At 38.1% G+C, this 12,338-nt stretch overlaps 1 pseudogene; it reads right to left on the reverse strand.

Moving 5' to 3' along the window:
• Window positions 1-3,992: 3,992 nt before the first annotated feature.
• On the reverse strand, window positions 3,993-5,270 carry LOC117702558 (bifunctional phosphoribosylaminoimidazole carboxylase/phosphoribosylaminoimidazole succinocarboxamide synthetase pseudogene; annotated as a pseudogene).
• Window positions 5,271-12,338: the final 7,068 nt, after the last annotated feature.

The following is a 12,338-nucleotide window of genomic DNA, read 5'->3' on the forward strand; positions in this document are numbered from 1 at the left end:
AAGTATTATGGGTAATGAGTAAGCAGCCAATCAGAAGTGAACATGCCACTCTAGGGTGTATATAAGCAGTGCCTTTTCTGGGCTTTGGGTCTTTCTGCTTCTGCTGATACAAGAATAAAGCCTTGCTGTGGTAACCACCTGAACACTGCCTCATGTGTCTCTTTCGAGGGCGAAGGGGACACGGAGGGGCTCGGAACAATATAGTGCATATATTTGTGTGCTTTTCTAAATTTCTTTAAGGATTTGATCATTTTCTTATTAAGAAACTCTATCAACAACATAAAATTGGCTTTAAGATAATTATCTGTACTTCATCAGTCATTTAATATCCAGGGCTTTCTATAGTAGGATACATGGGATTTGGTGGTGATGTGTCACCCTGTCTCTTTTAATTGTGCTTTTATGCTGGCCTATATGCATCCTGGTTTGGGATATTTTAAGGGAAAAAAATCACATTAAAGAAATTTGATGATTTCTAGATCTGAATTTTTACCTTAGTGGAAACCTAACATTCTAGTTGGTCAGGTTTAATCATCCAGGCAAAGAATCTACCACAGTAGAGGGATAGGTATAGATGGGTGTGATGGTCCACCACATAATCAATTCAAGCACAATTGATCTTATATGTTCAAGGCCATCTGGGCCTACGTAGTGATTTCTAGAACATCCAAGGATACATAGAAAGACCCTGTCTCAAGAAATTGAATAATTTTCACATGATCTGATATACTACCTCTTACTTATCCAGAACTCTTTCTACCCATCACAGCCCTAAATTTTATGTTGTGATTCAGCTGGGTCTGCATACTTTTGTTAGGCTGAATGGGAACATCTTTATGTTTTCTTGGGGTTTCGTTTGATTGTTTGTTTGTTTGTATCCCTCCCCTTCTTCCTGGCAAGGACCTGAGTATACCAGTTTTGTTACTTTTGGCTTCTTCAATAATTATATAATGTTTTTCACTTTACACCAAGTGGAAGTTTATCCTCTATGTGTGGGACATCCATGCCTTTTGAATCAGCAAAGTCTTTCTTGTTACTATTCCATTCTCCTTCATGAGGTGGCTGAGATTTATACTTTGCCTGCCTAGGGAATTTTTATTGTTTAAACTTATTATTTTTATGTTATGTTTATATTAGTCAGGCTTCTCTAAAGTCACAGAACTTAAGGAATATCTATATATTAAGGGAATTTATTGTGAAGACTTACAGTCAAATTAACCCAACAATGGACAGTTGTAGATGAGAAGTCCAAGAATCTAGTAGTTGCTCAGTCACAAGAGGCTAGTTGTTAAGCTGTTATTTTGTAGAAATAGGTTCTGATAGATGTTCTGGCAAGTAAGTGCAAGCAGTCAACGAGTAAGTCTACATTCTTCTGATGATCTTATGCAGGCCTCCAGAAGAAGGAGTGGCCCAAACTAAAGGTGTCTACAAACACACCTGGATCTGGGACTTACTTTGTCTCAAGCTGACATTGAATTCAGAGATCTTCTTGCCTCCATTTCCTGGGATTAGAGGTATGTACTACCATGCCTGGGTCTAAACTTGTCAGGACCTCCTATTCCTCAAGATTTCCATGCCAAGATCCAGGTAAGAAACTTGTGTTGTTCATTCTAGAGATGTGGATAACAGGTGTGGCCTCCAATTGTAGATTGTAGTTTATTCCAGATATAGTAAAGTTGACAACCAGGAATACCCATTGCATCCAAACTTGTAAGCTTGAAACAAATCATATCTCATGTTCAAACAAAACACCTTGATTCCACCCCTGGATTCCTGGACCTGTCATAAATACACTAACATGATATAACTATTCTTTGTACAATCACAAATGCATGTGCTAATTTAGTATCTCAACTTAAATACTGATTGTGTAAAGCCCTCACAAAAGGGAGGAACTCCCCCTACTCAAACCTCAGGAATTCACGGCCAGTGAATCTTCACGGGAGTGAAGAGGGGTTATTGGAAAGTACCTGTGGAAAGTTCCAGGCCATTATTCAGTTTGTGACAGGGTTCAAGGAACATTCATGGAGAACATTCTGTATAGGCTATTCTCAAGGGCCTATTTGTACCCAACCATATATCTTGTGGTCAGCCAAGTTCTTGAAACACAAAGCACATGACCAAGCTGAACTGTACTCTTGGTTCTGCTCAGCCTGTTAGGAGTTTTTGAAAATTTTTAACCCTTTCAATTGATGTGAAGAAATTGGAAGAAAGCACAAATATCTACACAAATGTATTCTTAACAAAATAAAACAGAAGGATTCATATTAATTTATAATCCTCTTTTCTTCAAAATAGACCACTAGTATGCATAGCCTATTTTATGATTTGAAAGACCTGATAATATCTAGTTCACGAAGGGAAATTCAGGTCTCACAGTAACTTGACGTCTTATTGTCAAACGTTCAGTTTCCACTAAAGCCCAATAGTGGGCCAAGAGCTGTTTTTCAAAAGGAGAATAGTTGTCTTCAGATGATGGTAGAGCTTTGTTCCTAAATCACAAAGATCTCTTCTATGATTCATCTACAAGGACTTGTTAGAATGTCCAAATAGCAGCTATTTCTGACACTGACACCTCAAGTACTACCAGGTCTGCTGGATCATATGGTCCAAGTGGTAGAGCAGCCTGGACATACTGATATGCCTTCTCCTGTTCCAGGCTCCACACAAAATATCAACTTTCCAATTTTAAAGGGAAAAGCTGCTTTCCACTTTTTAAAGGGACCAGAGTAAAACAAATGAGGAACTTGCTGTGTCCAGAATCCAAATACACCCATTAAATGTCCTTTTTTCTCAGTAGTGGGAGAGGCCAGGTGAAATAACTCATCTTTCACCTTAGAAGCAATATCCCTGCATGCCCTATGTCACTGGTCTCCTAAGAAATTTATTGAGGTAGACAGTCCTTGAATTTTGGTTGGATTTATTTTCCATCCTCTGAAATGCATAAGTCCAAAGTGGCTACTTCCTGCTCACTTGATCCAATAAACATAATATCATCAATATAGTGCACCAATGTGATATTCTGTGAAAGAGCCAATCAAGAACCCTATATCCATTATGACACAGAACAGAAAAATTCATATATCCTTGAGGCAAAACTGTCAAGGTATATACTGCTGACCTTACCAGTTGAAGGCAAATTGCTCCTGGGTGACCTTATGTTCAGGTACTAAGAAGAAGCCATTTGATAGATCATTAACTCCATACCAGGTACACGGAGATATGTTAATTTGTTCACAGAACAAACCGCATCTATTTCAGCAGTTGCAAATGGTGATACTACCTGATTTAGTTTTCTTTTTTAATTGTTATGCACAATGCAAATATTTTAATGTTCAATGTGTCATCTCAAAATATCAAACAGTATCTACTAATTAATAAAAAAGATGTTGTTACCATTTAGAAATAATACTCTTTTTAAAAGTTTATTTTTTAAAATTGTGTGTATTGGGTGGAGAAATGTAGTAGTATTTGAGAGATGGTGCATAAGGAAGCCATGAAATTAGATCCCCTGACTTAAAGTTTATTTATTGTCAAACTGTCCACATGGATGCTGGGAACCAAACTCAGGTCATCTGTAAGAGAGTCATACTGATTCTTGAACCACAGAGATATTGTTCCAGTTCCACAATTACATATTTATCCAACAATTACTATACAGTGGGTAAGATGTAATTTAGCAGTGTCATGTCATTTTTACTAACTATAAAGTTCCCCTCCCCAGTAAGTACAGGGTTTCAATACACAGTTCAGGATAGTATCAATTTAGTGATCCTAGCCTCTAGAGTGCTAAGGTTTCAGGGACATACCACTATGTAGAGCTAGAAAATATTAATATCCACTGACAAGGTGCCAACTCATAAACATTGAGAACAATTTATTCATTAGTAAACTGATCTGTTGTCTCTGATATGAAATAATTTTGCTTGATTTTTTTCTTTAAATCTATAGTAGGAATATGTAACTTTTCTCCTACAAATTAAATTACTTTTTTACAAATTGCATTCTTGGATTTTCTTATCAAACTGCTTTAAAGATATCCACATATTCAATATGCTCACTCAAAGTTTGGCCCACACAAAATGATTGTTTAACCCAAATATCTGAGCAACAAACTGGGCTGATCCTTCTGGAGGAAGTTGAACAGCAAAGAACACTGATTAGTCAAAGAAATGACCACTCATTCTGAGAACCCCAGTCTAGTGTGAGTAAAGGATAGCTGATAACCAAATGTGCAGTCTTACAAGACATCACTGGGGCTAGTCCATTGCTTCTGCCTGCCAATGTGACACATGTATTAGGTATGTTATTCCCTTCATATTCTGTTTTAATCCTCAAAGTTTTATCTGGTCTTTTATGTGTGGATGTTACTCTAAGTTCACACGAAATCCCAAAATTTCCACAAGCCTTCTTAATTTTTTCATAGGGAACAAGGTCAGAGGTTAAACCTATCAGGACTACCACCCTACACTGACTGTCTGACTTGAGAAGAAACTCCACTGGGTTTGCAATCCACTCGAAGTTTTTCTTTACCATCTGTAGTCCTTCCAGAGTTACTTCTTTAAGATCACAAATAGACTGTCTTTCTGCTGGTCTGATTTCCTGATGGCCATAGTCTCCAGGAATCATTATCAATGATATCAGCAAGAAAAATCATTTTGGTGGTTACATTAACACCAAATTCAATCTTCATATCAACCAACATACAGTTCTGGAGCAGCCAGGGCTTGTCGAGAATTTCAAATACAGCTTGTGGGGCATGACTCATGATGTCCACTTCTCTCTGCCCTATAAAAAGTCTAGCAAAACAAAATTTTTCAATGATGATTTGCTCTCCAGACCACTGTAGATCATTATTGGTATCATCCTGGACAAATGTCTCCAATTCTGGTGGATAAAACTTATACCCCTCCTTTACAACAGGGTTCTTTTTGAGAAAACATGCCATTGCTATTCTTCAGTATACCATTATATTGTAATCATTTCACAATGGGTTGCAATGAAAGCAGTCTCCCCAAATTTCTTGGTGAAAGCAGTTTTTATACCAGCTTTCTGTAACAACTGAAATATGCAGCTGGTGATATTAAAGATTGCAGCTTTGCCTTCCAGGTGGTTCTTTCTAGCGTCATCTCTTGATGTAATCTGGTTCTTGGACTGCAGAATGACTCTTTCTGGATTATTTAGCAATTCATAGACTTTTTTGGTTTACCCTCATAGAGTTTCTTCAAAAGGTTAAGTACTTCAACTATCACCATTATCCTAGGTGATCTAGAGGAGCCCTGACTTAGCTTTGAATCATTAATTGTCATTCTCCATAATCCATCTGTCTTTGCACTGGCCAAATAGAAGCATTAGAGGGGCAGCCTTGCTTATACACTGAAGGCCTAAAATCAGCAATAGGTCTAAGTCAGCTTACTAACACAAAGTCTTGGGTCTCTGTCGAAAACACTGAAACTGATAGCTATAAGACATTGTAAACAAGTAACCTTGATGGAAATTTCCCAGCCTGGATAAGAACCAGTAGTCATAGACCTTGTGAATAGGTAGCCTTGGTGGATAGTAACAGCTTAGATAAGAAACAAGTGAATCATAGAGAGAGTCATAAGTGATCTGTTTCCTGAACCTTCACCCAGTTGATACCCTGTTCTGGAAGATATCTGTACTCCCCCTGCATCATAGCCTTCCCTACATCCTGCCTCTATGTGCATACAACCCCTGTGTGATAAAAGTAAAATCAGCGGTTTGATCAGACTATAGACAAGATACTGTTTTTTTGCATTTGCCTGTGTCACCCATCATCTCTTTCAGGTGACCTTCCCAGACCCCTGTTTAATGCCCTGCTGGATGGGGCAGTGGAAACTTCCCCCCTTGCTTTTTTCAAGTCCTTGATGGTGGGAGTAATTTCTGTAGCTCCTCCATGAATTAGATACTGGTTTTGATACATTAATTTCTTTGGCAGAGGCAACTCTAAAGGCTTCCATTTAACCTTTACAACCATAATAGCCCACATTCCACAGGTCATGGAACCAATGTGAGAATTCTGCCAACTTCTAAATATATCTATCCCAATTATACATTCTGTGACTGAAGAAATGATCACATGATGTGTTCAAGGACCTATTGGACCGCCTGTGATTCAGTAATCAGCCAAAATTCCATTAGTCACCATGTCTCTATAAACTGTTACTTTAACTGGAAGGCAACAACATTTCTTGGGATCTCCTGGGATCAGGGTCCATTCAGAACCAGTATCCAATAGACTGTGAAACATCTGATTATTTTTTCCACAATGTACAGTTACTCTTGTAAAAATCCATAGATACCTCTTGTTAAGAACAGGATAAAGACTAGCAGCAAAACTTTTAGGTGTTTCATCAATATCCTTCCTCAGGGGAACTTGGTCACAAATTAATTCAAGGTGTTCTGGGTCTGCAAACTAGTTCAAGTCTGAAATTTAATTCACTGGCCAAGATTACTTTTTTCCATGAAACAAAAAAAGCCTTTTATTTGTTTGAGAGTTTTTCTACTTATACAGATCAAAGAGATATGCAGTAGGCTTCCTATCTATTTTATGCCTGGAAATACCACGACTGATTAGCCAGTACCAAGTTGCATGCAAGTTATGCCATTATAAATTTTACCTTTTCTATGCTGACTATTGTGGGCTAGGTCATTATGAACTTTGTATTGTCTGTGCTGACCATTATAATACTTACAACCACCTTGTCTCTGGTGATTAAATGCTGCAACCTGGGTATTGCTACCTCAGAGCCTAATTAAACCCTTTGCAGTTAATTCATCCAATTGAGCAGCAGCATCTTCAACCCTAAGGTCTGGTACAAGTAAAAGGGCAAGAACTAAACTCTCATAATGTCCTGCTGCCTCTCACACCAGTTTATATATTATAAGAATTCATGAAGGTCATTTCTTCTGGGCCTTACTATTGTGAAAGATTAGGTTTTACATAACATATCCACTCTAGAATTGCAATTTTATGGAGTCTTAAAATCCCCTCATCACCATTAAACCAAGGAATAACACGTACCTCCAACTCCTTTTTGGTAAGTCTGCCTTCCAATTCTGGATTGTAGCTCATTACAGATATAAGTCAAGTTGGCAACCAAGAATGGGATATTACCATGTACATCGTTAAATTATTTTAATAATGAAAATAAAGATATCAAGAATATAACTCAATATACACAGCATTAAAGCTCTGGGATAACAATACATATGCAGAGGAACAGCAAGAAAATTTGAGTTGAAATTGTCCTTCTAATGGTGTCTTTATGAGGAGTCTTCCAATGATTTCTCATTTGTGTCTCTTTCAGTTCTATTCCCCTACAAGAAAAGTGATGGCAGATATTTAGGCTTTAATGTGGTTGAGGATAAAAGGGAAAACTATGGAGAATCAATTCTGAGTGGATACTTCATTCATCACTTACACATATCCTATTGCTATAATGTCCCTGAAACAGATCTTCTCCTGGCACTCCTGTCCTGAGTGAATAAGATGCCCATGTGAAGAAAGTTACATGTAGCATTTCAGCCTAGCTCCTGAATCATGTAGTTGTCTGAGTCTATCCTCCATGATGACAGACAGGTCAAAAGCAGAAAAAGTCATTTCTACAGGCCATCTGAAATGTCTAATTTTTGGCACATAATCTAGATTGATCTTTCCAATGCACTCCTTGTCTTTTACTGTAATCACCTCAAATAGGAGCTTTGAGGCCAATACACAATATCCTATACCCTTGGGCCTAGGGTTGTCACATCTTCTAGGATACATTGGACATCTCTATTGATCTTGGAATGAACAATATTACAATGTGAAAAGACTTTCTGGAAAGTTAGGATGTCTCAAAGTACCCTTTGTGATTCTAGAGGAAGCTCTATATCTAAGCAATGTGTAATAAAGAGCATGGCCCTCCTATTTTTCTTGCCCCTCCTACGAACTCCATAGACTAACATCAATCTGGTGTTTTGAGTACCAATTGTTCCATAAATACCAAGTAGGATATTTAATCTTGTTCTCCAGTTGGTGTTGCTATTTGTAAGATATAGGTGGTACAGCATTGCTAGAGGAAGTACTTCACAGATACTGAACTTTGGAATTAAATGATATTTACACTTCCAGTTTGTTCAATCTGTTTCATCCTTTCTGCAAAAGAATGTGAGCACTCAGCTGTCTTATTGGCTGCACTACTCCCCAGGATGATGGACTCATGAGATTCTGAAATTGTAAAGGGCCAAATGAGTCCTTTCATCCATAAACTATTTTAGTCATGAATTTTTTTCACAGTAACAGAAATTTAACATACATATCTTTACTCCTCCTAACTTATATTTAGGCATTTTGCATCTTGGGCCTGTAAATGACAGTTACAGCAATTACTACATCAGTAGTTTGGTTCCAAGGAGCACAGCTGCAAGGATTTAGCAATACCTGGTATCTTCAGTTCTGGAAATCAAGCAGGAGGAGAAAAAATTAGAAAAATAATATAAGTGTTTCTATTTCTTGGCCACTTGTTAACTTCTAAGCCCAACAAAGCTCAGAAGAGTTTGAGTATGTTCTCTTTTTTTTCATTAAATGCACAAGTTAATCTTAGAAGACATGGTAAAGGAGGTTGTCTACATGTAGAAAAAATGAAAGTACATGCATATTTACCAGCCTGCACAAAACCAAGTCTAAGGGGAACAAGGACCACAACATAAGACAGGATTGAATAAATCCCATAGAAAAGACACTGGAAAATACCTGTGAGCACATAGATACTAGAGACAATTTCGTGAACAGAATAACAATGGCTCAGGTTTAAGACCAACAATTGATAAATAGGACTTCATGAAACTACAAAGTTTCTATAAGAAAAAGGACACTGTCAATAGGACAAACAGCAGACTAAATATTGGGAAAGGATCTTCAATAAGCCTACATTAAACAGAGGGGTGATATTCAAATTTTACAAAGAACTTAAGGAGGTAATCTCCAGGAAACCAAATAACAAAATTTTAAAAATTGTTTATAGAGATAAACAAAGAATTCTCAACAGAGGACTCTGGAATGGTAGAGAAACATTAAGGTAATGTTCAAAATCCTTAGTCATAAGGGAAATGAAAATCAAAACACTCTGAAGCTCTATCTCACACCCATTAGTATAGCTAAGAAAATGACTCAAGAAATAGCACATGCTGATGAGGGATGGGAAGCAATGAGAACACTTTTTAATTACTGGTGTGAATAAAAATTTGTATAACCACTTTAAAAATTCATTTGATGGTTTTTTCAGAAAACTGTAATTAGTTCTACCTCAAGACCCCAGCGATAGCACTCCTGGGCATATACCCCAAAGATGCTTCAACATCCCACAAAGATACTTGATTAGCTATGTTATTAGCAACTTTGTTCATAATAGCCAGAAACTAGAAAACAACATAGATGTCCCCAACTGAAGAATGGATAAAAAAATATGGTAAAGCTACAAAATGGAATACTATTCACCCATGAAAAACAAAGACATCATATATTTTGCATGCAATTGGATAGAACTTGAGAATACCATCTTGAGTGAGGTAATCCAATCCCAAATGGACAAGTATGGTGTGTACACACTTATAAGTGGGATATTAGTTATAAAATCCAGATACTAAAGAAGCTAAACAAGAAGGAAGTCTTTACCAAGGAAACTTGAAACTCGCTTAGAAGGAGGAATAAAATAGTCCATAAGAGGCAGATAGAGAGAAGGATTGGGAAGGAGTAGTTTTGGGAGATGTATTAGGGCTTCAGAATCAGGTGTGGGGAAAGAGAGGAGATGTTGGCTAGATGGCAATAAAAATTATTGGAAATCTGAAACTGATAATGGTGAGCACATGGGAAGATCTCTATGATGAGATAGAGACCTGGAATAAGGGAGGCATCCAATATTCAATGGATTTGGCCTTACATGTGACTCACTACACTGGGGAAATGGGACCTGAGAGGCCACCATCTGTAGCCAGAGAGTAACCCAGTGTAGTGATAGAGCTATCAACCCACCCACAAAACTTTCAATCCAAAAGTTTTCCTGTCTCCAAGAAATGCAGGAACTGGCAAAATGGAACACAGACTGTGGAAATAGCCATTCAATAAGTGGGTCCAGGTTGAGACTCATGATTGCAGCCCACAAAGGGGTTAGGAGAACAACACACAGGAGAACAACAGAGTCAACTAACCTCGACCATTGGGGCTTTCAGCATCTGAACCACCAACCAAAGGACATACAGTGATGGACTAAGGCCTCCCTGTACACAAGTATCAAATGTACAGCTTGGCCTTCATGTGGGTCTCTCACTACTGCAACAAAGATTATACCAAAAGCTTTGGCCTGAACATGGGATATGTTCTTCTAGCTGGGCTGCCTTGTCTGGCTACAGTGGTAGAGGAACTGCATAGCATCACATAGAGTCAATGTTCTTTGTTGGTAGAAGATTATCAGAGACACCTCAGCTCGCTTAGAGGAGAAGGAGAGGAAAGATAGATGAAGGATTGTGAGAGGAGGGCAGAAAGTGGGCTGTAAAGTCAATAAGTAAAAAACAAACAAAAGAAAAAGAAAGAAAAAAATAGGTGCCAATTTCTCTATTAACCCCATGTCAGGTCTCCAAATAGCATTGTATTTTGTCAGCAAAATTTTACACAATGTAGATGATCCCTTAAACTGTTTTACAAGGGTGATTGGATCTTTAGAACTTGAATGAATTCTGGCATGTTGCAGATCCAGAACAAATTATTTTGGATTATATTTATTCCTCTTAGTAGGAATATATTATCCTCCTTTTTCCCTGATCCAACAGTTTTGTGACAGTTTAAGTGAATAATATGGAGTGTAGAGCAGAGTACCAATTTTCCTGTTGAATGTATTAACTTACCAGATTATTAGCTTCAACTAACCCAGATACTTAGGCTTCATCAGTTAGCATCTGAAGTCTCAGACAGGTTTTTCTGCTATATGGTAACCCACCTCTTCCACATTTTCACCAATTAACCTTAAAAGAGTCTTGATTTATGACTTCTTTTATTACTATAAAAGTTATAAACTGCTGCCACAATTGGATTTCAGGTGACACAAATCTGTGTTTCTGGGACATGGTCACTGATTGTTGGATTCAGAATGAACTATTTCTTGTTCTCTTTAAGTGGAGTGTTGTGGTTCTCTGTCAACTGTTAAATGCTTCATTTTCAGATTTCTGTAGGTCAGGGAATACAGTTCCCACTATGTGGGGAGAACTGATCCCTAAGAAGGGTCACAAGGTTAGAGGAATCCAGAGAAGCTCCTAATTTTGTGGTACTTTGTCTAATACCTAAAAGAGTGTCCTTGGACCAAAATGATTTCAGTCTCTTAAGTATTCAGTAATAGCTGTGAACAGGGCATATATATGAAAGAGGATGGTAAATGGAGAGGAGAAGAGTTGACTGGCTACCTTGTTTAGATATAAGCATCCTGGAAAATTACAAATTTGGGTGAATGAAAGAACCCAAGTGAGGTGTAAAACATCCAGATGGAAACAATTGCTGAAAACATGTAAGAAAAAGGATAAAAATTGTATAGATAAAGAGTTTATACTACAGAGCAATAGCAATAAAAATTGCATGGTATTGGTACAGAAACAGACAGATTGATCAATGGAATAGAATTGAAGACCCAGAAATAAAATAACACAGAGGAACACAGAGGGAGGGACTTGTGTGGGAAAGGGGACAGGGAGAGGAATAGGGGAACATGATTAGGTATTGGGTGGGGGAAACAGGACTGAAGCCCTGAGGGCCAGCAAAATGTGGAAACAGGCAACCTCAGGAGGTAGGGAGTGGAAGGAAATTTCAGAATATACCCGAGACCTGGGAGATTTGAGACCCCCAGGACTCAAAGAGAAGGACCTTAGATGAAATGCCCTACAGAGGGGAGAAAGAATTTGTAAAGCCCACCTCCAGCAGAAAGACAGAAAATTAAGTGAAGGATGGGTTGCCAACCCACGGTCAAAAACTCTGACTATAATTGTTCCTGTCTGAAAGAACTGCAGGGACAAAAATGGAGACTAGCCTGAAGAAAAGAAGATCAACTGACAGTTCCAATTGGGATACAGCTCAAGGGGAGGCCCTAAGACCTCACACTATTACTAAGGCTATGGTGTGCTCACAAAAGGGGCCTATCATGATGCCCTTTAAAAGAGCCAACAAGGAAATGAAAGAGTCAGATACAGATATTTAAACCCATCTAATGGACAGAAGCTGCTGATCCCTATGATTGAATTAGAAAAAAGTTGAAAGAAGCTGAGGAAGAAGGTGAGCCTGTAGGAGGACCAGC

Source organism: Arvicanthis niloticus, unplaced genomic scaffold, assembly GCF_011762505.2.
Source record: "Arvicanthis niloticus isolate mArvNil1 unplaced genomic scaffold, mArvNil1.pat.X pat_scaffold_990_arrow_ctg1, whole genome shotgun sequence".
Lineage (NCBI taxonomy): Eukaryota > Metazoa > Chordata > Mammalia > Rodentia > Muridae > Arvicanthis > Arvicanthis niloticus.